This window comes from Physeter macrocephalus, chromosome 9 (assembly GCF_002837175.3).
Source record: "Physeter macrocephalus isolate SW-GA chromosome 9, ASM283717v5, whole genome shotgun sequence".
NCBI classification, from domain to species: Eukaryota; Metazoa; Chordata; class Mammalia; order Artiodactyla; family Physeteridae; genus Physeter; species Physeter macrocephalus.
Window position 1 is genome coordinate 52188802 of NC_041222.1, and position 26448 is coordinate 52215249.

The 26448-nt window shown below is 33.0% G+C and overlaps 1 long non-coding RNA gene across 1 annotated transcript in view; it reads right to left on the minus strand.

The window, feature by feature from the left end:
• Positions 1-26448, minus strand: part of LOC129392419 (uncharacterized) — a 652843-nt gene that overhangs the window by 274226 nt on the left and 352169 nt on the right. Inside the window, exon 4 of the long non-coding RNA XR_008618245.1 lies at positions 23257-23306. This is a non-coding gene — a long non-coding RNA (uncharacterized lncRNA). The remainder of the gene's footprint in view (positions 1-23256; positions 23307-26448) is intronic.

Below are 26448 nucleotides of genomic sequence, written 5' to 3' on the forward strand. Positions count from 1 at the left end.
AAGGATTGAGGAAAAACAACAAACTAACCCTAAAGTCAGTGGAAGGAAGGAAATAATAAATATTAGAGCAGAAATGAAATAGAGATAGGAAAACAATAGAAAAAAATCGACAAAATTAATAGCTGGTTCCTTGAAAAGATAAAGAAAATGGACAAACCGTTAGCTAAACAAGAAAAAAGGAGAGATGACGCAAATAAAAAAATGAAAGAGGAGACATCACAATTGATACCAAAGAAAAACAAAGAATCATAAGAGATAACTACAAACAATTATACATCAAGAAATAGGATAATCTAAAAGAAATGAATAAATTCCTGAAACATACAACTACCAAGACTGAATCATAAAGAAATAAAAAATCTAAACAGACCAATAATGACTAAGGAGATTTAAGCAGTAATTAAAAACTTCCCCAAAACAATAAAAGGCTCAGAATCAGATCCTTTTGCTAGCAAATTCCACTAAATATTTAAAGTAGAATTCATGCTAATCCTTCTCAATGTCTTTCAATAAATTTGAAAGGAGGGAAACACTCCCAAATTCATTTAAGAAGCCAGAATTACCCTGACACCACAACCAGATAAGAACACTATAAAAAAAGAAAACTACAGGCCAATATCCCTGATGAATTTAGATGCAAAAATTCTCAACAAAATTCTAGCAAACCGAATTCAACAGCACATTAAATGGATCATAGATCATGATTAAGTGGGATTCGTCCCTAAGAATCAAGTATATTTTAACATACACAAATCAGTAACGGGTATGCATCACAGTAATAGAATAAAGAAAAAAATCATATCATCTTCTCAATAGCTGCAGGAAAAATTTAACAAAATACATCCTTTCATGATAAAAACTTACAATAAACTGGGTATAGAGGGAACGTGTCTCAACTTAATAAAGGCCATAAATGATAAACCCACAGCTAACATCATACTCAAGAGTAAAAGGTTAAAGCCTTTCTTTTTCTAAGATCAGGAACAAGACAAGGGTGCCCACTCTCACCACTCCTATTAGTACATGAAGTGCTAGCAAAAGAAGTAAATTGTCTCTGTCTGTAGATGACATGACTTACAGAAAACTCTGAAGAACCCACCCAAAACTCTTAAAACCAATGAATGAATTCAATAAAGTAGTAGGATACAAAAATCAACAAACAGAAATACAGAAATCAGTTGCATTTCTATACACTAACAAGGAGCTATTTGGAAAAAAGAAATGAAAAAAAATCCCATTCACAATAGCAACAAAAATAATACAATTACTAGGAATAAATTTAACCAAGGAGATAAAAGATCTGTACACTAAAAATTATAAGACATTGATGAAAGAAATGGAAGAAGACATACACACACAAAATGGAAAGATATCCTATGTTCATGGTTTGTAAGAAGTAATAATGTTAAAATGTAATAGCCAAATCAATTTTAAAAAGACTAACAAAGCTAAAGGCATCACACTTCCTGATTTTAAACTATAAATACCAAGCTGTAGTAATCAAAACACAGTATTGGCATAAAAGCAGACACATATTTCAATTGAACAGAAGCAAGGGCCCAGAAATAAACCCATACATATATGATCAACTAATATTTGACAAGGGGGCCAAGAATATTCAATGGGGAAAATACAGTCTCTTCAATAAATGGTGTTTGGAAAACTGGATATTCACATGCAAAAGACTGAAAGTGGATGCCTATTTTTCACTATTCACAAAATTAACTTGAAATGAATTAAAAACTTAAATGTAAGACCTGAAACCATAAAACTCTTAGAAGAAAACATCACAGTAAACCATTAACAAAATGAAAAGGCAACTTGCAGAATGGGAGAAAAATTTGCAAACAACATGTCTGCTAAAGGGTTAATATCCAAAATATATAAGAAACCCTAAACTAAGTAGTAAATAAAACAAATACTCTGACTTTAAATTGGGCAAAAGAATGGAATAGACTTTCTTCCCAAAGAACCAACGATGATATACAAATGGCCAACAGGTACATAAAAAAGTCCTTATCATTACTAATCATTAGGGAAATGTAAATCAAAATTACAATGAACTATTACCTCATACCTGTTAGAATGGGTGTCATTAAAAAGATAAGTGATAAGTGCTGGTGAAGATGTGGAGAAAAAGGATTACTTGTGCACTGTTGGTCATAAATTGTTACAGCTACTATGGAAAACAGTATGGAGGTTACTCAAAAAAAAAGAGACCTACCATATGCTCCAGTAATCCCACTTCTGGGATATACCTGAAGGAAATGAAATTACTATTTCGAAGAGATTTCTGCACATCCATGTTTACTGCAGCACTATTTACAATAGCCAAGACATGGAAACAACCTAAGTAGGCATCAAAGAAAGAGTGGATAAAGAAAATATACATATATGAATATCATTCAACCATATAAAAGAAGTTAATCTTGCCATTTGCAACAACATGGATAAACCTTGAGGGCATTATGCTAAGTGAAGTAAGTCAGAAAGAGAAAGGCAAATACCATGTGATCTCACTTATATGTGTTTCAAAAAACAAAACAAAACATTCAAAATCAAGCTTATAGATACAGAGAACAGACGGGTGGTTGTCAGAGGTGGGGGGCGAGGAGTAAGCAGATGGGTAAAGGTGGTCAAAAGGTGCAAACTTCCAGTTATAAAATAAATGTCATGGGTATGTAATGTACATCATGGTTAATATAGTTAATACTGATAATACCGTATTGCATATTTGAAAGATGCTAAGAGAATAAATCTAAAAGTTTTCATCACACACACATCTTTTGTAAGTGTGTTTGTTGATGGATGTTAACTAGGCTTATTGTGGTGATCATTTAATACTATATACAAATATCAAGGTGTTATGTTGTATGCCTGAAAGTATTACACCAATTATATCTCAATAAAAAAATGGAACAAGTAGTACTTACTTAATAAAAATTTAACTGAATGATATCCAGTTTTCAAATTGCCTAGTTCTTGTTTTTCCTGTTTTCTATGAACTATCTCAATCTCATTAAAAATTTTAATAATGAGAAAGATAATAGTCAAACATTTAATATAATATATTAGTAATATTAGTAAATGAATTAATAAACTGGAAAGATTTGTCTAAATTGGTAACTGTAAATTAAGATATTTGGTTAATTTCCATCACTCTTTGCCATTCTAAAGATACATTTTTAAATCCACTAAACTCGGCCTTGATCAGTTCTGATAGCAATCCTGAACTGAAATGATATGCAGTCTTTTTTAAAAAATAAATTTATTTATCTTATTTATTTATTTTTGGCTGCGTTGGCAGGCTCAGTAGTTGTGGTGCACGGGCTTAGTTGCTCCGTGGCACATGGGCTCTTCCCAGACCAGGGCTCGAACCCATGTCCCCAGCATTGGCAGGCGGATTCTCAACAACTGTGCCACAAGGGAAGCCCCTAAATGTTTATTTATTTATTTATTTTGGCCACGCGGCTTGTGGGATCTTCGTTTCCTGACCAGGGATTGAACCTGGGCCCCAGCAGTGAAAGCACCAAGTCCTAACCACTGGACCACCAGGGAATTTCTTGCAGTCTTTTAAATTTACAATTTTGAAGACTATGTAGAAATGGATAACATTTCTTAAGTGTAAAAATGTTTATTAAATTTAAATTAGGAAGAAATGCATGTTTTAAATGCATTTAAATCTGCATATGAATCAGTACAAGGACTGGATAGAAAAACATGAAATTCTGTTTATCTTGATACTTCAGAATCTGCAACCTAGGATGATGGATTTAATAATAATACTATTCTTTTTTTGTTGTTCTCTTTTTTCTTGTATTTTTTAAACTTGTTCTCCATATTGCCAAGCTATCTTTAGAAGGATATGCAAATACTTTTGGATATAAGAAATAAAAAGAAAATGCTTCAAATATCCACAGATGTCAAGAGCAAACTATAGGTCTCTTTTTTTTAAAAAAAATCACTTTTTATAGCAAACTATAGGTCTATTTTTAAAAATCACTTTTTATATTTTTTCTACCATAACATAGTCCCAGAATTGTACATATTATTCATCTTTTTGTGCAATTATGACAACAATCAAATGTCCTTGCTGAAAACGAAACAGGAGATTAAACTTTGGCCCTGCCTCCTGGGATTTTGAAAACCTTATGTGTGAGAACTGTCAAAGACAGAATGAAGAGAAATGAGATAAATGAAAATGACCAAATAACCCTCCCTAAACCCCTTTGTTGATGGTGTCATCTATAGTAGGAAGTCTGTAATTTCATTTTTCAGCCCTCTGATAGGCCAGAGATGTCAGGTGGATTTATAAATACGCTATGATACAGAATGAATCATTTATTGGTGGCATCCTCATCTGTGACAACTCAAATGCTAGGCTGCTAGGGATTTTTTTTTTCCTCTATAGATTTTTTTCTTCCCCAGTGATTTTATCTTGGGATATTTTTTCTTGTCCAGTAGTTGTCTGAAATAATCATAATTTACTAACAGTTACATTTATGAATGGACAACACAAATCACACTACTTTTGTATTTAGAGACTGTTACTTATTTATATGATTCCCTGAATTAAAAGAGATAAAAATAATTTGCACGTTACCTTCACAAACACAGTGATACATATGAAGGTAAATTATAGTAACACAACCATAAGGATTTGTTTGTTTAATGTACAGTGAGGTTAAATTAGTTGCTCAAAAATACAGCAATTAACAATGATTTCATGGATAAAAAGTTTTATCTCATGGAGTTTTTCCCATTCTCTTAAATCTATGCTTCTTGATTATAAAATTCAGCCCCTTAGAGAGTATATACTGGTTTGCCTAGGAAATCAGAATAAACATGGTGATTCTTTCTGGAAATTGATTTTACATAATGATGCATAAACATTTTATGTTAAACAAAATCTGGGTATTTTATGACAAAGAATACAAATTTATCAGGAGTCTAAAAACTAAACACTAGAGAATATAAAATTATCAAAGTTTCAGAAGATTAAATACCATATTTAAAGAAAGCTTGCATTTGTGGTGTGTCATTATTAATTATATTCTGTAGATTGTCCCTTGTAGGTCAAGTTTTGGGGTAGGGAAACATTTTGCCATTAGTGGAAAATGTTGAGAACTACTTCTGTAGGGTATCTTATTTCCTTGTCATGGGGAAAAAAAACCAAAAAAAAACAAAAACAGATTATGTCCAACTACTTGCTTGGTTTATGTACACCAACTCTAACACCATCTGTTTCCCAAACACACAGTCTAGCAAACACACAAAAAACTTACGCCCGTTATTGCAGAGTCAAATACAAGAGCAGTAAGGACACCAACTTTACCCTCACAAAGTGTAAAGTCCAGTACAGAGATCACCAAGTAAACGTAAAACCATAAAGTAATCAATCTAATAGAAATATGATCAAAGCTCAATGGGAAAATGCAAGAGCAATGGGTTACCTAAGGAGTCATCAACATCTTCACAGAAAAAGTTGTGAAACTTGAAAGAATGAAGCAAGAGTAGCTCAATTTCAGTCAAATATGCATGAGCCAGTCAGGTATAAGTGAGGCTTATAAGGAAGATAGATGGGGGGAGGGTTGCTCCTGGGGGTGTAATTGTGTTTTTGAGAGAACAGCGTGGGTGAAAGCAAACGCTTGAAAGCAAATGGCATATGCATGCATTGTAGATGGGAACAGAGCTGTGTAATTTAGTGAAAAACCAAATTTTTATTTTGTATATGTTAAAATTACTCTACTGAAAACGAGGAGTCACTAAGGAATCTTGAGAAAAGATGTAAACATAAACAATAATAACTGTTTACTTAGTAGGCAATCACCTACTTAATTTGTTGTACCCCTGGAGACTTTTCACTCTGAAGGAGACCCATAGTTTACCTATTTTGTCCTCAAGGAAAATAAAAATATTCATCCAGGAAGAATGCAGTATATCAACAAAGTGTAATAAGTATAACAGATACCAATGGATGCCTGGCCAAGAACCATCCTTCCTTTCCTTCTTCTTAAGGGAAATTGAATTTTTTTAAAGTTCTTTCCTTCTCTGCACAGCCCTGAGCTTCTGTGAAAGCAGGGCACCTTTTCAGATGAAGAGCGTAAACATAATTGGTTTAAGCCAATAGGAATTGGTTCTTTTAGGCTGGGGCATATGACTTGTTTGATCAACGAGATGTGAAGGGATATTTGCTGGCAGTAGGCAGTCAGGTGGGACTTATCAAAATAGCTTCCTTAATCTTAAAAGACGAACAAAGAAGGTGAAGTCCCTTTTCTTCTATTGGGTACCTTGTGTCTGGGTGGGAAACCTGAGATTATGGTAGACATCTTTCAATACTGAGGGGAGCTGGGCAAGGACAAGCCTACGACTGGAAACAGAGTACAAAGATGCAAAGAACCTAGGCTTTTGATGATGTGAGTCACTAAATTAATCATTCTTGGAACTGTACAACTGCTCAACTTCTTGTAGAGTACAATGATAAACTTTTTTTTAGAGTTTAAGCAAGTTTGTTTTCTATTACTTGTGGCCTAAAGCATCCCAACTGATATAATAAGATTAAATGTAAAGCTTGAAGGGATTCAAAATTCACAGCGCACATCCTTCTTGTTTTATATTTGAACAAAAGGAGGATCTGAGAAAATAATTGACTTGGGTGAGGTCAAACATAAGGCAAAGTCAGGATTCCTAAGTTTCACAAATACTTTGCTAACTCATATTTTATATATTTTAGTTTTATTTCAAAAATAACTCTCTTTTATACTCTTGCATAAAGTCACCCAGCAGTGTATAGTGTGTGATAAGCAAGTGCTCGGGAAATACTGATGAATACCTGAGTATGAATCCTTATTTTCAGCTTTGCTTGATAGTTTTGATATTAGTCATCCAATTATGACAGTTAGGATAATACATGCTACTTACATAAAACTTATTGAATCATACCTCTATTGATCTATAGATGTTTCTACTTGCTTTGCCCTCTCTAAGACATTATGCACACTTTCTTTACCATCATCAGATGCTATGTTCCTTACACACTAATAACAACTTATCGTGAAGCAGCTCTTAACTTTCCTCTGATGGGAAACTAAAGTTTTGATGGAGTAACAGGAGATATATAGCATAGAGAACTTCTTAGGTGACGACCCCTTTGTATCTGGGGGATGACCCTAATCCCTTCTGTAAGCTCTCAGAAACTGTACATTTCCTGCAGGCTCTGTCCATTGCCTATTAGTTTTCCAACACTAGCACAATGCCTATTTCATACAGATGCTCAATGTGTTTTGTTGAATTAATGACGGTGTGGGTAGTAGAAACTGGTTATCTACAACAGAGATAAGCAAACAAAAGAGAGAAAAGGCAAGAACACTGTGGAAAGTCAGTTGAGAAAATTGATTTTACCAACTTTCTCATTTTGTTAGGAACCAAGTTTAAAGTAAATCCTCTTTTATAATTGTTACTCTGCCTTGCCTTCATCTTCATTAAAAGAAAAAAAAAAGCTTAATCTATCTAAAGTCACATAATGCCCTAGTAATTTTTGGAATATGTTAGTATAATAAAATTGAAACCATTAATTAAATGACACAATAATTGCTACAGAGCAGAGAAAAAATGCATTTAAAGGAAGAAACTGGTTCACAAGATAAAGATTACTTTTAAAAACACATTTGAGTTTCAAGTTCAAAAAAAGGCAGTCACCAAAGATTGGTATCAAGAGATAACAGTGGCAGTTTATTAATAATCTGTCATGTAAAGCTGACATATTAAAAGATGAATTCTGCTCAGCTTTACAATGAAATCCCATCCATTTTATTACTACCAGAATTAAATATGTTCTGTTGAAAGGCTTTAGTAAGCTTAAATATCCTTTAAAGCTCTTTTTTTCAATGCATTTAACTGCTTTTCCTACCACCTCATTATCAACAAGACAAATCAACAAAAATCTAATCTTGATTCTCCTAGATATCCATGGTATATCAAACATGTAGCAAGATAACACACATTTTATAGAGGTTGATAAGTTTGCCTTTAGACAAACTGAAAAGTCTTAGCAACTAAATAACTTGTTTCTGACATGTTGGGAGCAGGAAGAAGGCTAGATATAGTGTAGAAATAACAGAGTAAGTATTAAAATTTAAACCGAGGGGGTTCACATATGGATAATTTATTTAATCAGAATTAATGTGTGAGCTAGACAGATAGGAACAATCTATTCAAAGGTGTGAACAGGTGATAATCCATATGCATTCAGACTAAAAGATTTAGTTGATACATTTTGTAAGTACACATCACTGAATGAGTTTTTCATAAATATTAGTTGAAAATGCCCAACAGAAGTTGAACTCTATTTTCTCTACGTACTGTCCACTTTGGTTATGCAGGATATGTCATCACCAGTCATCTAACATATTTTACATGATCTGTGTTAACCTCAGGCTTCCAAAAGTATGCTGACTAGGAGGATTTGGAGGAAAATGGACTAAAAGGCATATGAGTTACTGCTTAACCTAAAAAAAGATTAAGATTAGACACACAATTAAATAAATAAGCAGAGTTCAGAAATTTTGATTTAGGATTTGGCATGGCAATTAGTGAAAACTATATAACACTTTGTATTATAAATATGTTGAGTTAGACTGCTAGTTTTCATCTATCACATAGTTAAAAGTATATGTTCTTATTACTTAATCCTAGGGCCATAATATCAACTCACTTTTGTTTCACGATTAAAACCTTTTTTTAATGAGACCTGAAGATTTTTTTTTTAATTTCACAATTAAAAGATAAGTGTTCTTGAGAGAGCTCTCACATGAGTCCCTTTCATCAGGTTAACATCATGTTTGCACCTATTAGCATATAAGAGTCCAGGAGGAAAGCGAAGGAAAAAAGGGATTCCAGGCGGTAAGTATACTACCCACGATAAAATTCTGCCATGGATACTAAAAATAAAAGCGTGTGTGTGTGTGTGTGTGTGTGTGTGTGTGTGTGTGTGTGTGTGTGTGTGTGTGTGTGTGTGTGTTTCTCATTCCTTGGAGAAAGCATTATATAATAGTGCTAATACATAACTTTGTAGAAAGAACTTTAGAAGTTAAAAAGAAATGTAGAAATAGAAGTCAGTCACTCTAAGCCTCGGTTTGCCCACTTCTAAATTGAGGTAATGGGAAATAATTTTTAAAGTTTCATAGTTTAAGGACAGATGATTTTAAACTGAATTTCCATAAACCAAAATTTACTTACGATAATGGCTAAGGGGTTCAATGTTTACTCACCGGGTCAATGTAAATAAAAATCTTAACCAGAATAGAAATGTATTTTCTATCAAATATTCTGCAGACCAAGGTGAGTACAATTCTAAGAAGCTGGATTTATTGGCATTGTGTGTACACAAAGTGTTAAGGAGAAAGTACATAATGTTAGATTTAGGAAAACCTTCTGGGAGCATTAATAACACAATGATGATTGTAAACAAATCTGTAGCCATTAGTTACCACATGATGAGCAAGATTTGTGGTGTGTTTGTGCATATATATATATGTGTGTGTTTGCATTCACACACTAGGTTACTAGGGTAGTTGGGTTTTTACGTTTTTGGGTTTTTTTCCTTTCTTTCTTAGCCTTTAACATATAACTGGGGCTTAGTTTTTACAGGGGGGAGGTAATTAATATGAAAACAAAAACCTATTAGCCTCTCTTTGAAGGGCTGCTTAAATGATTTCTTTCTTCCCTGTCACTTATCCCCTCAACTTTGTTTGGTATAGTGTAAACAGCACGAGTTTCGGAGTCTATACTGTTGGCAATATATGGAAAAACTCCTTACTTACTACCTTAGAATCTCTGATTTTTATTCTATGATAATACCTCGCAGAGATTTTGTGAAAATGAAATAAAATAATGATTTATTTTAACTATGTACTTTACTAGAGTCCACTTTTCTCCCCTTAGTAATTTTTTTTATATTCCGTGTTTTCTCCCCACTTTGCTTTTCATATAAAAATATAATATTCATTCCTCTCAAAAATAACTCCCGCAAAAGTGATCTAAAAATAACCTGCATCAGAATCAACTTTGGAATGCTTGATTAAACGCCACTTCCCAGGCTTTACTCCAGATTTGCTGAATCTAACACCCTGGATGGCAGGGGTGCCTGAAAATTCGGTGGTTTAACAAGCTTGCTCTGGGAATGCTGTGCACACTAAATTTGCATACAACTGATCTAAACCATTATGCTTACACAATGGGCTTAACAGTCTTGTATTATATTCTAGCACTTCTTTTCTGAGAAAATCTAAATCATAGATAGCAAGTGGCCTTCTACATTTGACATAAGAAAAGCTAAAAGTGGGAAATGGAATTAATTTCACTTAGCAACTCAGCCTCAACAGACATGATGCGGGGAGGATTTTGTCCACTAAAGTACTCAGCCAGAAGCCTGAAGGCCAACTCTGCTTTTTGTGATTTTTGACCTGTATTCTGAATTCTTTGTATTCCTTGTCGCTTAACACTAATAAATGTCTTCCTTTTCATCTTTTTGTTTTAAATCTTAATTTTGGGAGAAAAAAATGTCTTAGTGTGGGGAGAAATCTTAAAGGAAGAAGTCTGTGGTTAAGAAGACAATTTTGTCCTCTGAAAATGTGAGCATATAAAATGACAAAGCAATCATATGATGAAATATTTTAATATTATTTGAATTTGTATAAGGTCTGCCTGCCTGAATATTTCTCATTCTTTTTGTTTTTATAGATGAAAGATAAAATCGCTCATTAGAGTAAAATTAATATAACATACATTTGATGAAAAAGCAGCTCATTTCAAACCACAGGTTCAATTAAGTGGATGAAAACACATATATATATTGAGTTCACGTCCATAAAGATAACTTTCAAAGATTATATTAGAAAATCATCTGGGTATTTAGTTATGTACTTATTTTTTTTTTTAGAAGTTCACGGAATTTTGAATGAATGAGTGAAAAGCACTTTCCTAAACAGTATTTTTAAATTATTTTTTTTAACATCTTTATTGGAGTATAATTGCTTTACAATGGTGTGTTAGTTTCTGCTTTACAACAAAGTGAATCAGCTATACATATACATATGATCCCGTATCTCCTCCCTTTTGTGTCTCCCCCCAACCCTCCCCATCCCACCCCTCTAGGTGGTCACAAAGCACCAAGCTGATCTCCCTGTGCTATGCAGCTGCTTCCCACTAGCTATCTATTTTACATTTGGTAGTATATATAAGTCCCTGCCACTCTCTCACTTCGTCCCAGCTTACCCTTCCCCCTCCCCATGTCCTAAGTCCATTCTCTACATCTGTGTCTTTATTCCTGTCCTGAGCCTAGGTTCTTCAGAATCATTTTTTAATTTTTAGATTCCATATACATGTGTTAGAATACAGGATTTGTTTTTCTCTTACTGACTTACTTCACTCTGTATGACAGACTCTAGGTCCATCAAACTCACTACAAATAACTCAATTTCATTTCTTTTAATGGCTGAGTAATATTACATTGTATATATGTGTCACATCTTCTTTATCCATTCATCTGTCGATGGACGCTTAGGTTGCTTCCATATCCTGGCTATTGTAAATAGTGCTGCAATGAACATTGTGGTACATGACTCTTTTTGAATTATGGTTTTCTCAGGGTATATGCCCAGTAGTGGGATTGCTGGGTCATATGGTAGTTCTATTTTTAGTTTTTTAAGGGACCTCCATACTGTTCTCCATAGTGGCTGTGTCAATTTACAGTCCTACCAGCAATGCAAGAGGGTTCCCTTTTCTCCACACCCTCTCCAGCATTTATTGTTTGTAGATTTTTTGATGATGGCCATTCTGACCGGTGTGAGGTGATACCTCATTGTAGTTTTGATTTTCATTTCCCTAATGATTAATGATGTTGAGCATTTTTTCATGTGTTTGTTGGCAATCTGTATATCTTCTTTGGAGAAGTGTCTGTTTAGGTCTTCTGCCCATTTTTGGATTGGGTTGTTTGTTTTTTTGATATTGAGCTGCATGAACTGCTTGTAAATTTTGGAGATTAATCCTTTGTCAGCTGCTTCATTTGCAACTATTTTCTCCCATTCTGAGGGCTGTGTTTTCGTCGTTTATGGTTTCCTTTGCTTTGAAAAACTTTTAAGTTTCATTAGGTCCCATTTGTTTATTTTTATTTCCATTTCTGTAGGAGGTGGGTCAAAAAGGATCTTGCTGTGATTTATGTCATAGTGTTCTGCCTATGTTTTCCTCTAAGAGTTTTATAGTGTCTGGCCTTACATTTAGGCATTTAATCCATTTTGAGTTTATTTTTGTGTATGGTGTTAGGGAGTGTTCTAATCTCACACTTTTACATGTACCTGTCCAGTTTTCCCAGCACCACTTATTGAAGAGGCTGTCTTTTCTCCATTGTAGTCTTGCATCCTTTATCAAAAATAAGGTGACCATACGTGTGTGGGTTTATCTCTGGGCTTTCTATCCTGTTCCATTGATCTATATTTCTGTTTTTGTGCCAGTACCAAACTGTCTTGATGACTGTATCTTAGTAGTATAGTCTGAAGTCAGGGAGTCTGATTCCTTCAGCTCCGTTTTTCTTTCTCAAGATTGCTTTGGCTATTCGGGGTCTTGATTTTTATTTCGGATAAATTTACTAAGGCTGGCTTGAACAAAAATTATTACCTTTAATTTTCCAGTGTCCTACTCTAAGTAAACATAAGTTAATCTTGATTTTCTTTTGATAAGCAGAGAGTAGTAACACAGACTTTAAGAATAGAATTATTTTTTCTTTACAATGTAGTTTTAGCTAGTAATAATGATTATATTAACTAGACCATTATATTAACTAGACCATGAATTAAAAAGAAAGTTCATAGGCAGGCCATATAAGTCTCTGAATGCTTTTCATTATTCTGGTGGTGTGTCTACCAAAATGCACTGGTCATCATTAGAGATGTGCTTTTTGATTGGAAATGCAGTCTGTCAGCATCAAATAGCTGAACTTATGTCATTCTAAACCTGGACATGCCATCACCACTTTCCTGTTACAGTATGTTCCTACTTTATTCTCAGATGATTTTGTTTCATATATAATTTCTCAACTGAACTCTTTCATATCTAATTTCTTTCAAAATAGGGGATATTTTAAATATAGCTAAACATGTTTTTGGGGTTTTTTTCTGGCATAATTATACTGTCTCAAGTAACATAAAAATAGGAACACCCAAGGCTCTTAAAATGAATGCATGTTGTTTTCATTTTTTCTAATACTTCTTCTACTTGATACAAAAACATGTAGATGATATTTTCTTTAAATTCTTTTGGCTTGGTAAATAGTACTCACGGGAATTTTTACATCCATATTACTTTTATTAGCTAAGAAACAGAATACTCATGTAAACCATATTTATTACACAACTACAAACTAAGCACATGATCACATATATTCACAGAGTCAATATGCCAGTTTGTCAGAACACTCATTTAAGAAAAGATCTCAATATGGTCAATGAATTGCTAAGATTTCAATGATTTTCTCCTGGGCCAAATCCAATGGTCTTTTCCTGATGCTGTTGTTGTTATTACTATCATCATCATTATTTGTGATGCACTAAATAATCATTTAGGAATTTTTTTAACCCTCAGGATAAAAGAATCAGTGGTATATTGGCAAAAGTCTCAGATGCTTCAGCATTTACTCAGAAGCAGCTTCCTTTATTTTTATGTAGAGTAAATAGATATAGCATCATAAAATTCCAGTACTCAAAAAAAAAAACACCTTAGAAATCATGTTGTACCACTATCACATATTATAAATGATAAAATGAAGGCCAGAAGGCAATGGTCCCAGAAAATCTTATTAGATGGAAACATTCCCCTTATCTGCCTTCACTACCTTGCAAATCTCATATTCTTTCTATAATCTTACACCTGCTCAAATTTTACACCCATAAGGGAGGACACCTTCATAGACTCCAGTAGGCATTTATTATTATCCTAGCCTCTCCTATAATGTTTTCTTCATGTCCTTCTAATAGGATCTATCATCTCTGTTATAGTTCTCTCTCATTGTGCAGCCTTGAGCAAATTTCACACTTTCTCTTAATCTCAATTTTACTGGAAGCAAAAGTCCCTCTCTCACAGAGGTATTATGAGGATTAAAAGAGATAAGCATTGTAAGGAATTTAGCACATCACCTGGCACATTCTGTGTGCTCAATACTTCTTACTATTGTTGTTGGGTTAACTTATGATGTATACACCCACATGTCCTTCCCCTTCACTCCTCAGGGAGTTCCAAAATGAGCTCTTATTCAGTCTGTAGGCCAGTGACTGGCACTTGTTTTGCATGTGTTTACTTTCAGTAAGTCTGTGTGGAACACATTAAGGAATGAATATTCTCACATACTTGATCCCTGGTGAAATTCTTTCTCCACGTGTCCTTTAGGATAGGCATAATGTCTTCTAATCCTTTGTGTATATACTCTTAACTAAAATCACTTCCAAAAGTTTAAAATGAAACACTGAACGAGCCAGTGCTTTTGTTATATGTGTCCTTAATAGAGTCAGGTTTTTTAGGTTTTACTTGAGAAATTTCATACCAAATTTAGTAAGTGTGCCTTTCTTTGATTTCTCAAGAAGAAAATGAAGTCCCTCCCAAATATATTGGATTTCATCCTTAATTTATATTCAACCTTTTCCTGATACTGTGGTTTGACCTGAAAATTTTGTAGTTATATCTCTCTATTTCATGCATGGGCAAATGCTCTAGCAATAGTATTCAAAACAATTTTGCATGGTAAGCCTTTTATATAACATTTTATCTGTCATGCTTGAAATTTACATTAGAAGAACAATTGACTTACTCGCTAATGATACTTTTAGGGAACTGTGAAAGTTCATGAATAAAATTAAATTTTATGAATAATTTGAAGTAAAAAATCTTACTTTAATGATTGGCTTAATAGATAAAAGTGTATTTAAATATAATAAATAAATATGTGTATAGGTTATAATTATTTCCAATTTTGAAAAGTGCCTCTTTGCAGTGACAAAATAATCAATATTCATAGTGATAAACATATTTACTCTGCTATTGTGAACAGACTCACTGTACAATAACGATGCCACAGTAAATCCATCTCTATAACAGATTTATATCCTATTGGATGAACAGACTCACTGTACAACAACGATGCCATGGTAATCCCATCTCTATAACAGATTTATATCCTAGTGGATGGACAGATCCTATGAACATAGGAAACCAATTTTACTATGGGACCCATTAGAACCTCTTGAGGTTAGAGACAAACCTCACAAATTTCCGGGAGAGAGTCTACCTTAAGTGAGTTCACTTTAGAGACTTTATAGCTGGGGCAAAAATCTTATTTTAAAAACCCACACTTGGAAAATAAAAATACCCTTGCTCCCAAATTATAGATGTTCAGAGTTTACGATTTGTCCATTGATTCACAGGTATTTTCAAATGGTGTTTTTAAGGTAGAGGCAAGGGTAGTGGGAAGGTGGTTCCCAATTACACTGCTTCAAAATAGAGTATCTGTAATCTCTGTCTTCTCTGTCTCTCTCTCACTCTCTCCCTTCCTCCCCATTACCTCCTATAAATATCCAGCACAATGGAAGTATCAGCAGAATAATAACTATTGGATCTGTTAAAAGTTGCTATGTATTTTGGAGTAATAACAAATTTTCCTCAACCCCCTCAGCCTTTCTCCACCCTCCACATTGTTCCATTTCCTTTTACAACGATACAGATTATTGTCCATCCCAGTACATGGGGCAAGAGTGCTAGGAAACCAGCAGAATTTCTATGCCAAGTTTTTAGTGATACCATTATAATTTCCTTATGGGCTAAAATAATCATGACTTGACTTAAGCGTATAATAGAGACATCAATTTGGTTTGAAAAACCTTTTACTTTTAAATTTATTTCAAAATAACAAGGTATTCATAATGACATTATCTCTCCATGTCATCTACCAGGTTGGAATAAGATGCAATAGTTGAAATAAATACATGTTCTTGTATTTTTATAGAAAATATATTTGCATTTCTGTAATACATATATATTGAAATAAACTCATTGAATATGTGACTATAACAAAAACAACAGATATTAAATAACATACTTAGCCCATTTATTTGAATCTGTGATCGAAAATTCAATATATATAATTGATACATTGAATATATTCAATAAATAGATATATATAGTGGGATGGTTTGAACTAAATGCAAAAAATTCCTAAGGACAAATTTTCAGGTAAAATGTGTCAGAATACAGGTCAGATTGTGGTTTTGTGGATGGATATCCATTAGGATATAGTTAGCTATTAAATATGTGAAATAAGGTATTTCGTGCTGCAAACAAAGCATGACAATCAGTTGTCCCACCTCCAGAGACAAAGAATGACAGGAAAGTTTCAGTTTCCAATGTTTTCACCCTTGTCAAAAAGGCAGATATGAATATATAGAAACCTATTTGAAAGTTAACAAAAGGAGAAAAAATACTGTTTTCATTTCTCCTCTCTTAGATTCCTTCAAGTGGAGAGATGCAATTTTCTAGAGAAGATGATGATGACAGAAGTTTATAGAGATCTTTCAATTTCTACTTATTCCAGGAAATTTATCCTCCTATTTCTACTTCTGCTTCTGTTCTCCTGTGAGAGTTCATGTTAAAGTTGGAAATTCTTTGCTCATTGGAATAAACTCTTCCTATTCTTTCCAGTTATTTCTTTAAAGAATACTCAGCCATTGATGATCCTTTCCTTCCATATACTGTCCAGATCTTACTATGAACTCATTTTGTAATCCCAAAGACTGTTGAAGTCTGCTGTATTAAATGTATATTTAATCTCAGCCTCATTCCACAGAATGCTTGGGTGCCAATAGTTACTATATGCCTTTACAGCATCAATTCACACGTACTTCTATAACCATCAGCCCAGGACAATTAGCTATAAGATGGTTTGCCAGATCATTGGCTTTAATGAATCCTTAGAATGTACAGTTTTGAATCCTCATTCCCTACTCCTTATATGGTTTTCATTTGAAGTAACAATTGCAAATCATACCTGAAGTAGAAAGAGGTAAGACAACATATTCTTGATCCCAAATGGAGTTATTGATTCTATTACTAGAACCTGCCTCCCAACTCCATCTAGACCAACGCAGTTGTGAATGGTTTTGCTACACAAACAATTGTTCAAATCTAGCATTCATGCTTGCCTCTTTTTCTCTCACCATCTACTTCAAATTAAATAAACCCTTGTGGTTCTGCCTCCAAAATACACTGTGATCCCATCCTCGTCCAAGCCATCACATTTCTCTCTCTCTGAACTCTGCATACATCTCCTCCTAAAAATTAGTTCTCCACAAAGCACTTTTCTTAAAATATGATTTAGATTACTGTACGCTTTTGCTTAAAAATGTTCAATGGCTTCCAATGGCATTTATAGTAAAATCCAATATACTTATCATGGCTTACAAGGCTAAACCTTATCTCATGCCTCCTTCCTTTTCACTTACTATGGTCCAGGCACACTAACATTCTTTACCCTCTTCGAACATTCCAGCTCCCCTTTCCCCTTTCCCTCAGAGGCTAGAAATCTCTTTATTCTCCTTCCCCTCTTCATCCCTTCATATGGGGAACTCTATTTTTCCTTTGAAGCATTAAATATCAACCCCTGTCACAGCCGTTTTATATTTGGGAATGTTTTTCTTCATAACATTTATCAAAATTGAGGTTTACTTTTTGTTTATTTAATCCTTTTCTACTTTATTTAATCTAATTTCTACTGTGAAATCGATAAATATATATATGCCTTGTCTGTTGCACCACTCTAACATTAGCCATCTTCCTAGTACAGAGTAAGTTCTTCATAAATGTTGGCAGAAAGAAAGAAAGAAAGGAAGGAAAAAAAGAAGGGAGGGAGGGAAGAAAAGTTCGGAAAGAGGATGTGTTTCAGAAAACAAATGTTTTATTTAGCAAAAGAAACACAAAAATTTTTCTCTAGTTTACATAGAATTTATTTTCTAGATAGCAAAATTTTAGAGAATATATGCTATTGCCAGATATTAGGCCAGGAACTAGAAAATATTTCTACTTTTCAGGGGGAGAAAAACATAACATTGTACTTTAACAGTTCAAAGAAATAAATACATCATTGAATAGGAACTAAAAATATATAGCTAATGTTTTGTGTGTCCAATAATTTTATTCTAAAGTTCAGTCTTCATTTATCTTCATTTATATTACCAAAACTTTTTAGTTACTTGGATTTTTCTGAATGTATTTTACTTTTTTTTTTCTTTTTGGCCTTTTTAAAGGGTTAGTTTGGGGCTCAAATTATGCATAATAAAATATTCTATATGTTGATAATTCTTGTTTCTACTGTTTTTGTTCCTTCAGTATGTTAACTGCATATCTTTGAACTTTATTCGTCCCTAAACTCTGTAATCTCTGTGAAAATGAAATAAAGTATATTTACCTGCCATCAATTACTTCTGTATGTTGTCTGTGTCTTCATGGATTTTTTTCCTTTAAGTATCATTTCTCTTCAGTGACAGACACCTTCATGAATTAAGGTTTGTGTAACCTGTGCTGTATATCACAGATAAACTCATTATTTAGCTATTTAAAATGGCTAGTACAGGATCAGACCCATTACTGCCATGTAAAGTCTTTGGACCAATCTTCAAGACATTCTTCAGTGTTTCATTCACCTTTGTCCTTCCTGCTTTAATTATCCCACAGTGATTAGTAATGTAGTAAAAGTGAAAATCACCTAATTAGCTTTTAATTAGCACACAGTCTATATTTTATCATCTTTGGCTACCTCAGACAGGCAACAATGTCAAAAAGAATAACAGCTCTGATACAAATCCCAGGCTCTCCAAACATATGAAAATAAATCAGTATCATCTTTCTTTAATTTCAAGGATTAATCTATAAACCCCTAATTTTTCTCAGATTTCTATTATAAAGATTTGAAAAATAATAACTAATTGTTAAAAACATCATTTTAGTTTGCATCTGCTAATCCCAAACTCCCAATCCATCCTTGCCCCACTCCCCCTTGGCAACTACAAGTCTGTTCTCTATGTCCGTGATTCTGCTTCTGTTTCATAGCTAAGTTTATTTGTGTCATTTTTTAGATTCCACATATAAGTAATATCATATGGTATTTGTCTTTCTCTTTCTGACTTAGTTCACTTAGTATGATAATCTCTAGGTCCATCCATGTTGCTGCAAATGGGTGGATAAACAAGGTCCTACTGTATAGCACAGGGAGCTATATTCAATACCTTGTGATAAACCATAATAGAAAAGAATATGTAAAAGAATGCATATATGTATAACTGAATCACTTTGCTGTACAGCAGAAACTAACGCAACATTGTAAATCAAATATGCTTCAATAAAATAATTTTAAAAAATAAAATAGAAACATCATTTTATATGGCTTGCTTTTGCACTTCCACTGAGTTATGAGTTACTCTGAAGTCAATGAACTGGATTGGAATAAAAACCCAGAGATTTAAAAAGAAGCAGTCTAAATTTGACATGTGCATATTGAAACTACTGAACTTTCCATTTGAAAATAATCATTTAATTCCATTATGTTTCATTATATCTCTCAAATATTTCAACTATTATGGAGAAAATTGAATGTATTTAAATCAAGATGATAACTTGGAGAGGAAACACATATTCAATTCACAAAAGATGCATAATAGGACAATATAATCTGTGATAAACACACACACATTTGTATAATTGACTCAGAATTTTAAGGGAGAAATAATACTGTTTTTAATACTGTCATTCCTATCAGACACAAAACACTAGTCCGTGGTGCACTGCTGTGGTGCACTGCTGTGTGCACTGCTGTGTTCTGTCAAAAATTTCATACTTATATCTATGTTTCTATATCTATATCTATCTCTCTATATATTAATCACAAGGCAAATAAAATCTTAATGAAGTTCATACAATAATACTTTGTAGTCAAGCCTTCAGCTGTATTTATCATGGTGTTTACATGTTTATTCAATTTATTAGACAATATTTTGGAAGCAACTAAATATATTTTAATAATAATTTTATTTGAATGCCAAAAGGTTAGCCAGTATTCTGAGGTTTTTGTTTTTTTTTTAAGGTGATTTTTTTTTAACATCTTTATTGCAGTATAATTGCTTTACAATGGTGTGTTAGTTTCTGCTTTATAACAAAGTGAATCAGCTATACATATACATATATCCCCATATCTCCTCCCTCTTGTGTCTCCCTCCCACCCTCCCTAGCCCACCCCTCTAGGTGGTCACAAAGCACCGAGCTGATCTCCCTGTGCTATGCAGCTGCTTCCCACTAGCTATTCATTTTATTCTGAGTTTTTTAATGATTGTGTAGAATATTTATTTTGCAGACTTTTGGTTCACTCCATAATATATAATGGAAATAAATTATACTACATGTAAGGTTAAAATCAAATATTAATTTTGTTATGCTTTTGGATATTTATTTCAAAATTATGGTCACCTGATTTTGGCATGTGAAACTTATAGTGGACAATGCATAAATACATATATTAACTTTATGAAATACTACAAATTGCTTATAAATAGCTACATTAAATTATTAAATAATCATAAATATCAGTGTCTTCATATTTATATATAAATTTTACAACAAAAAGTTTAACATATACACAGAGCATTTACTATCTTAATGAAAAGCTATCCAGCTAACTATCTTAAGCACACAAGATAATATTATAGAACAATATCTTTAATACCTGGAGATCATTAAATGTGAATGTTCAAACAATAAAGCTTTTATTGAAACCAAAGGAAAATATCTTAACAACCATGGCTAAGGCAACTATTTCTTAAATAGGACACAAAATCATACAAAAAGTAATTACACAAGAAATAAACCTAAGAAACTAGAATAAATTAAAATGAAGAACTTCTATTCATCAACAGACATCAACAGGAGATGAAAAATTCCACCAAATGGTTTCATATACAATATAAATATCCAGTGGTGTGCTAGTAAATGTTTAACAACTAGTACTCCAGAAGAAAAGTCCTATTTTTTTAGTGTTTGCCAATATATGTGGTGTAAATACTTCTACCATGGTGCTTTTAAAACTACTAAGCAGCTCTCAAAATTCTTGACACTTCAGCAGTAGGCTCTCATGAATCAGGTTAAGGCACCCTAGCATATCAGTGTATATACCCAGCAAAGGATTCAATACCCATATGTATATGATTAAAAAAAGGATAACATAATTTTTAAAGGATAGATAATAGATAATATGACAAATAGTTTAAAAAATTGTTTTTAGTACCACTAATCTTCAGGACATTCAAATTAAAATATCCCTATATATACAACAAAATGGCTAAAAGAGAAGGATGAAAAATTCCAGTGCTACTGAGTATCTAGAGCAACTGAAATCTCACATCCTGCTGTTGAAACCTGAAATAACCACTTCGGTAAAATGTCACTCTCTCCTAAAGCAGAACATACGCATAGCCTATATGCCCAGCAAAATATATACACATATTCCCTAAAAGACATGTTCCAGATATCCATATGACTGTTACTCATAAGAGCCAAACTCTAGAAGCTATCCACATGCTTATAAATGGGAAAAAGGACCATAATTTGGTATATTCACACAGTTGCCTACTACACAGCAATGAGAAGGAGTGATTTACCACTGCATGTAATCTTACAAATGTAACTGAGCAAAAGAAGCAAAGCAGTACCTATCATACGATTTCATGTGTAAAACGTGATTAAGTAGGCAAAGTAATCTATCTTCCTAGAATTCAAGATAGTGCTCATGTTCTGTGGGTAGAGTTACTAGAAAAGAGCAATTAAGGTGGGGGCTACAATGTACTCTAATTTTTATCTTTGTTTTTTTTTAATTTATGTGAGCGCTGTTTATATGGGTGTGTTCATTTTGTGACAATTCACCGAGACTGTGCCCTTAAGCTATGAGCAATTTTCTCTGTGTATGTTATGTTTATATAAGAATATTAAAAAGACTGGAGATGACATAAATTTTAAAAATATTTTGTACCATTTTATAAAATGAAATGATTTGTATGTTCATTTAAATATATTTGTAAAATATAAGTTACAAATTAAAAAATAACTTCTCAAGGATAAAATTATTGTTCTATGCATATCCAAATAACATTTTATAAAATGTCTTCCATTATCAGCAGAATCCTTCTGGAAGAGCAGAGGGGTTCTCCCTTGATTCTCTGTGACACTTGTTTTTCATAATCATACATTGTTTCTAAAAAATATCACCATAGGGAACACATTAGAGTGCCCGGAGGTGGTTGCCTACAGTCACTTAAAACATCTTCAAGATACATTTCAATAATGCTGAATTACCAGATAAAGAGGAGACTGAGTCAATTGCCTCTGTGTTTCCAAAGATATCGTTCCCCCCAGATATTAAATGTATGATACAAATGCCCATATTATCTGTATTTTATATGTCAATTACAAGCTAAATTTTTATCATGTTTACTATTAAGGAACAGATAAACACTGAAAATCCTTTTACTAAAATAACTCAATCAGTTTCACAACACAGACTTATGTTTACTTATATTCTGTAGTAATCAATTATAAATGTAATCCATATTCATATTTTTAACACGTTATTGAATGCATTAACCACAGAAATTAACAAATAAATAACACCTCCCCAAATCACCTTAGAAATTACTGATGATTTCTTATCATCTCTATTTCCATACTTACATATTTTACTTTCAACTCTCTAAAGCTCCAACATCAAGTTTTAATAGAAGAACTCAATTTTGATAAATCCTGACAGGTGATAATTTTATAAGTTTTACTTTCAATAACTCATTGCCTTATTCATTGGCATCAAATAGACCTCACTATAAATATTTTTAATATATAAAATTGTCATTCATATCCAAAGAAATTTTGTCCATGGTATAAATCTTTACCTTCCTGAACCATGCTTCATATTCACTTAGAAACCTATCAAAGGCTATATCAAATGACTATATTACTATAATCTACTCAAGAACATAAACACTAGATAGAAAATATCACATAGTTTCTTCAGAATTTCCATAAAAGGTAAAGTATCAAGCCACCTATGCAAATTCACTTTACTGTTATTAATCAAGCAGGGGTAATAGAGAAAAACTATAAAATTTAGTATATTAATTATAATCTTACCATAGGCTCACAGGTTAGGAATTCAAAGAAAAAGTTCACCACCCTGAGACCTAAAAAAAGTACAACCAAAAACATTTTGTATTAGTATAGGTATTGCATTTTAATTCAAGATCATAAAATGTTAAATAGTGATTCAATATCATGAAAATTTTTATTTTGTGTATAATTAGTATATGCATAATTTGACAATTTTGACTACATTTGTCTGAAATAGCATTACTGTTACTCAGCTCACATCAAACTATTGTGATTTGAGATTAATTACTCTAATTTCAGCTCTTTAACGCAGGGATGACAAACAAGCAGAGAAAATTTGTCTCTTTTGCTTCTTGTGGGACTATGGGTGAGGGACACATTTGCAAGCAAAATGTATTTTGCATATATTATTTTAGAATGTCTTCTCAGTTATACTCAGTTAACAGTGTCAAATACATACACACACACTCACACACACATGTTATTGTGTACAAATGTGATTAACATACCATAATCCAACTGATCTCTTTGTTTTAACCAGTGGGTAATATATATCTCTCCATGACTATAAATATTCTCTATCATCATTTTATAGGTCATGTAGTATTCCATAGTTCATTGTAGTATTCCAATAGCACTTTATGAAACTGGTTACTATTACTGTCATTAAATCAAGACATTTGATTACCATCACATGTGATCATATTTAGTAGTTAACGTGCTTTGCAAGAGTTTTATCATTTTGATGCTGTGGTAACTTGCTCATCAACACACATTTATTATGCCCTTGAATTTGCTTCCTTCAAGGTAGATACTGTTCTATATGAACAAAATAAGGAAACTGAAGATTTCATTTCTACCCTCAATGAAGAAATTAGTAGCATTTATGAACCCTTTAGAAAACTCATGAATGACTGGTATATACGCAGGTGCTCTACTGTGTAATGTATTACAAGTTCATAGAAGATAGAAAATTGACATCCATTATGTAAATTCCTTATGAGTGGTGTTGCTTTGGAGGATGATTTTCTCAGATTTCTATTCATTAAATCTTTTCTATTACAAATGAAGGAAACATTATATAACATAGTTTATCTGACAAAGGAATGCTATTTAATTCTTAGGAGGCATTATCATATGTGGAAATGATTTTGAAAGTAATAGGAACCACTTGAAGAGTGAAATAAAATGTTTCTAACATTCTTCTGATCAAATGTTAGTGGAAAACAAACTATTACTATCACAGAAGTATAAATATTCACATTATAATGCATTGTCCTTATTCTGCAAATTGAAATGAATGTGTGGAGTTAAATCTTCCATAATGAGTGCTCAGACTTTCTTGGTCAAAATCACTGAACCAAGAGGTGGCAGAGACTTGACTGTACTCTGAGTAACTGATTCTCAATCCATTGTGTTTCACTCCAGTTACTGGCCATGGCCCCAGGTCTCCTTGTTCCCAAGTGGTTACACTGTTTACTAGCCCTCCATAGATGTCTCTGCTGCCCATCCCTTTTACTAATCCGAAAGCACATGGACTAACCTTGCCAATGTCCCAGGCTCACTATTCTACTGCTTTCTGCTTTCATTTTCCCTACGGAAGCAAGGAAGGAAAAGATCTCTTCAGAAGATCTACTTCCTACCGATGTTGGTTGAAAGGGAAGAATCTAGTGTGATCTGAATGCTTATATGTCAGAAAGTCAATCTAGGAATTATAGTGACTTGACCCCAGTGCTCCCCTCTTTTATCAAGAGGTGCATGCATTTAAATTTGGGGCAAATGTTAAATTAAGTGTTAGAATCAATATTCGGTTGAAGCTAAGTATTGCCATCATGGAATGAACTCCTTGGATACACTAATTGAAAATTTTAATTGTTATTACCATTTTATTATTAAAGATTTAAAGTCGAGCTTTAAGATTTGACAATATAATACAGAAACAATGATTTCTTTTAGCACTATCAGATGCTAGATTACTCCTGCAGGCACTGTGTTGCATATTTGCAATATAAATTGACACCTTCAACTGAATAATAGAATTTCAACATAAAAAGCACATAAGGTTATTTATGTTCTCCAGTTACGCACAGAATGCTTATCTGTACCTGAATGTGAATACTCAGTAACAGTACATCCAAAGGACATCCTTGTTTGTATTACTGACATTGTTATACTGGTTAGATATGTTGGACACTCAGACTTGAAGTCACTGCTTATGTTTAAATTCAGGGATTCTAGAAATGACATTAAATTCATTTGGCTAGTTGTTTTTCAAACCCAAGGCCGAGCCAGGGAGGTGATTTTAGGCATATAAGAAAGCCAAAGCAGAAATATGGACCACCCTAACTTCAATCTACCTTTTTCGATGATTTACATGGCCTGATTCAGGCAAGAATACTGAGTACTGGGATATACTTAAAGAGGAAAGAGTCCATTTTAACATGATATGAATGAGATAAATATTGTTAGGGGAGAGATTTGTGGTGAAGGATCAGTTATTCAACTGTCAATGACATTGGCACTGAGTTAGTGTGGTCCTTGATGCATTTCAGGAAATTTTATTTCGGGTAATAAGATTCTAGCTAAATGAATTTGATCAGGTATACTTCTTTCATTTGTGCTACTTATCTTTGGAGGAATAGACACTCAGAAAGAACTTATGCTGAGCCAAGTAAGCAAACTTCAGAAAAAAAAAAAAAAAAGAGAGAGAGAGAGATTGGTAATTCTGGAAGTCTAATGTCCTAAATCTATGATATTCAAGGAGAAATGCTTCATAGTAATGTCTATATAACTGTCAAATTACTGCAGAAAACTTAAAAAGTTGTACTTGAGTTAGTATTTCTATAGATTACAACTATTAATTGATGGATTTACTGGATATGTGGCTGTTTGGAAAAATTCATGGAATTGGCATTTCAGATGGTGATTTCTCTGATGGTAAAACAGTTTGGAGTACTTTATTTCTTCTTGGCTCAATTTTGCTGAAAAGTTCAATTTTTAAAGGGGGTGACAAAAGGTTGAATTTTTAAATGATTTGGAAACCTAAAAATTGTGAAGTTAATTTAACTAATTATAAATAATTTTAAATAATTGCAAATTACTTTAAAGACAGTTTGGTGGGTTTAGAAAAATAATATTTAGTTAGCAATGGATAAATAGTACAATGCTAGGATTTCTATACTTTATCTCATATATCTTCAATTGGCATTCACAAAA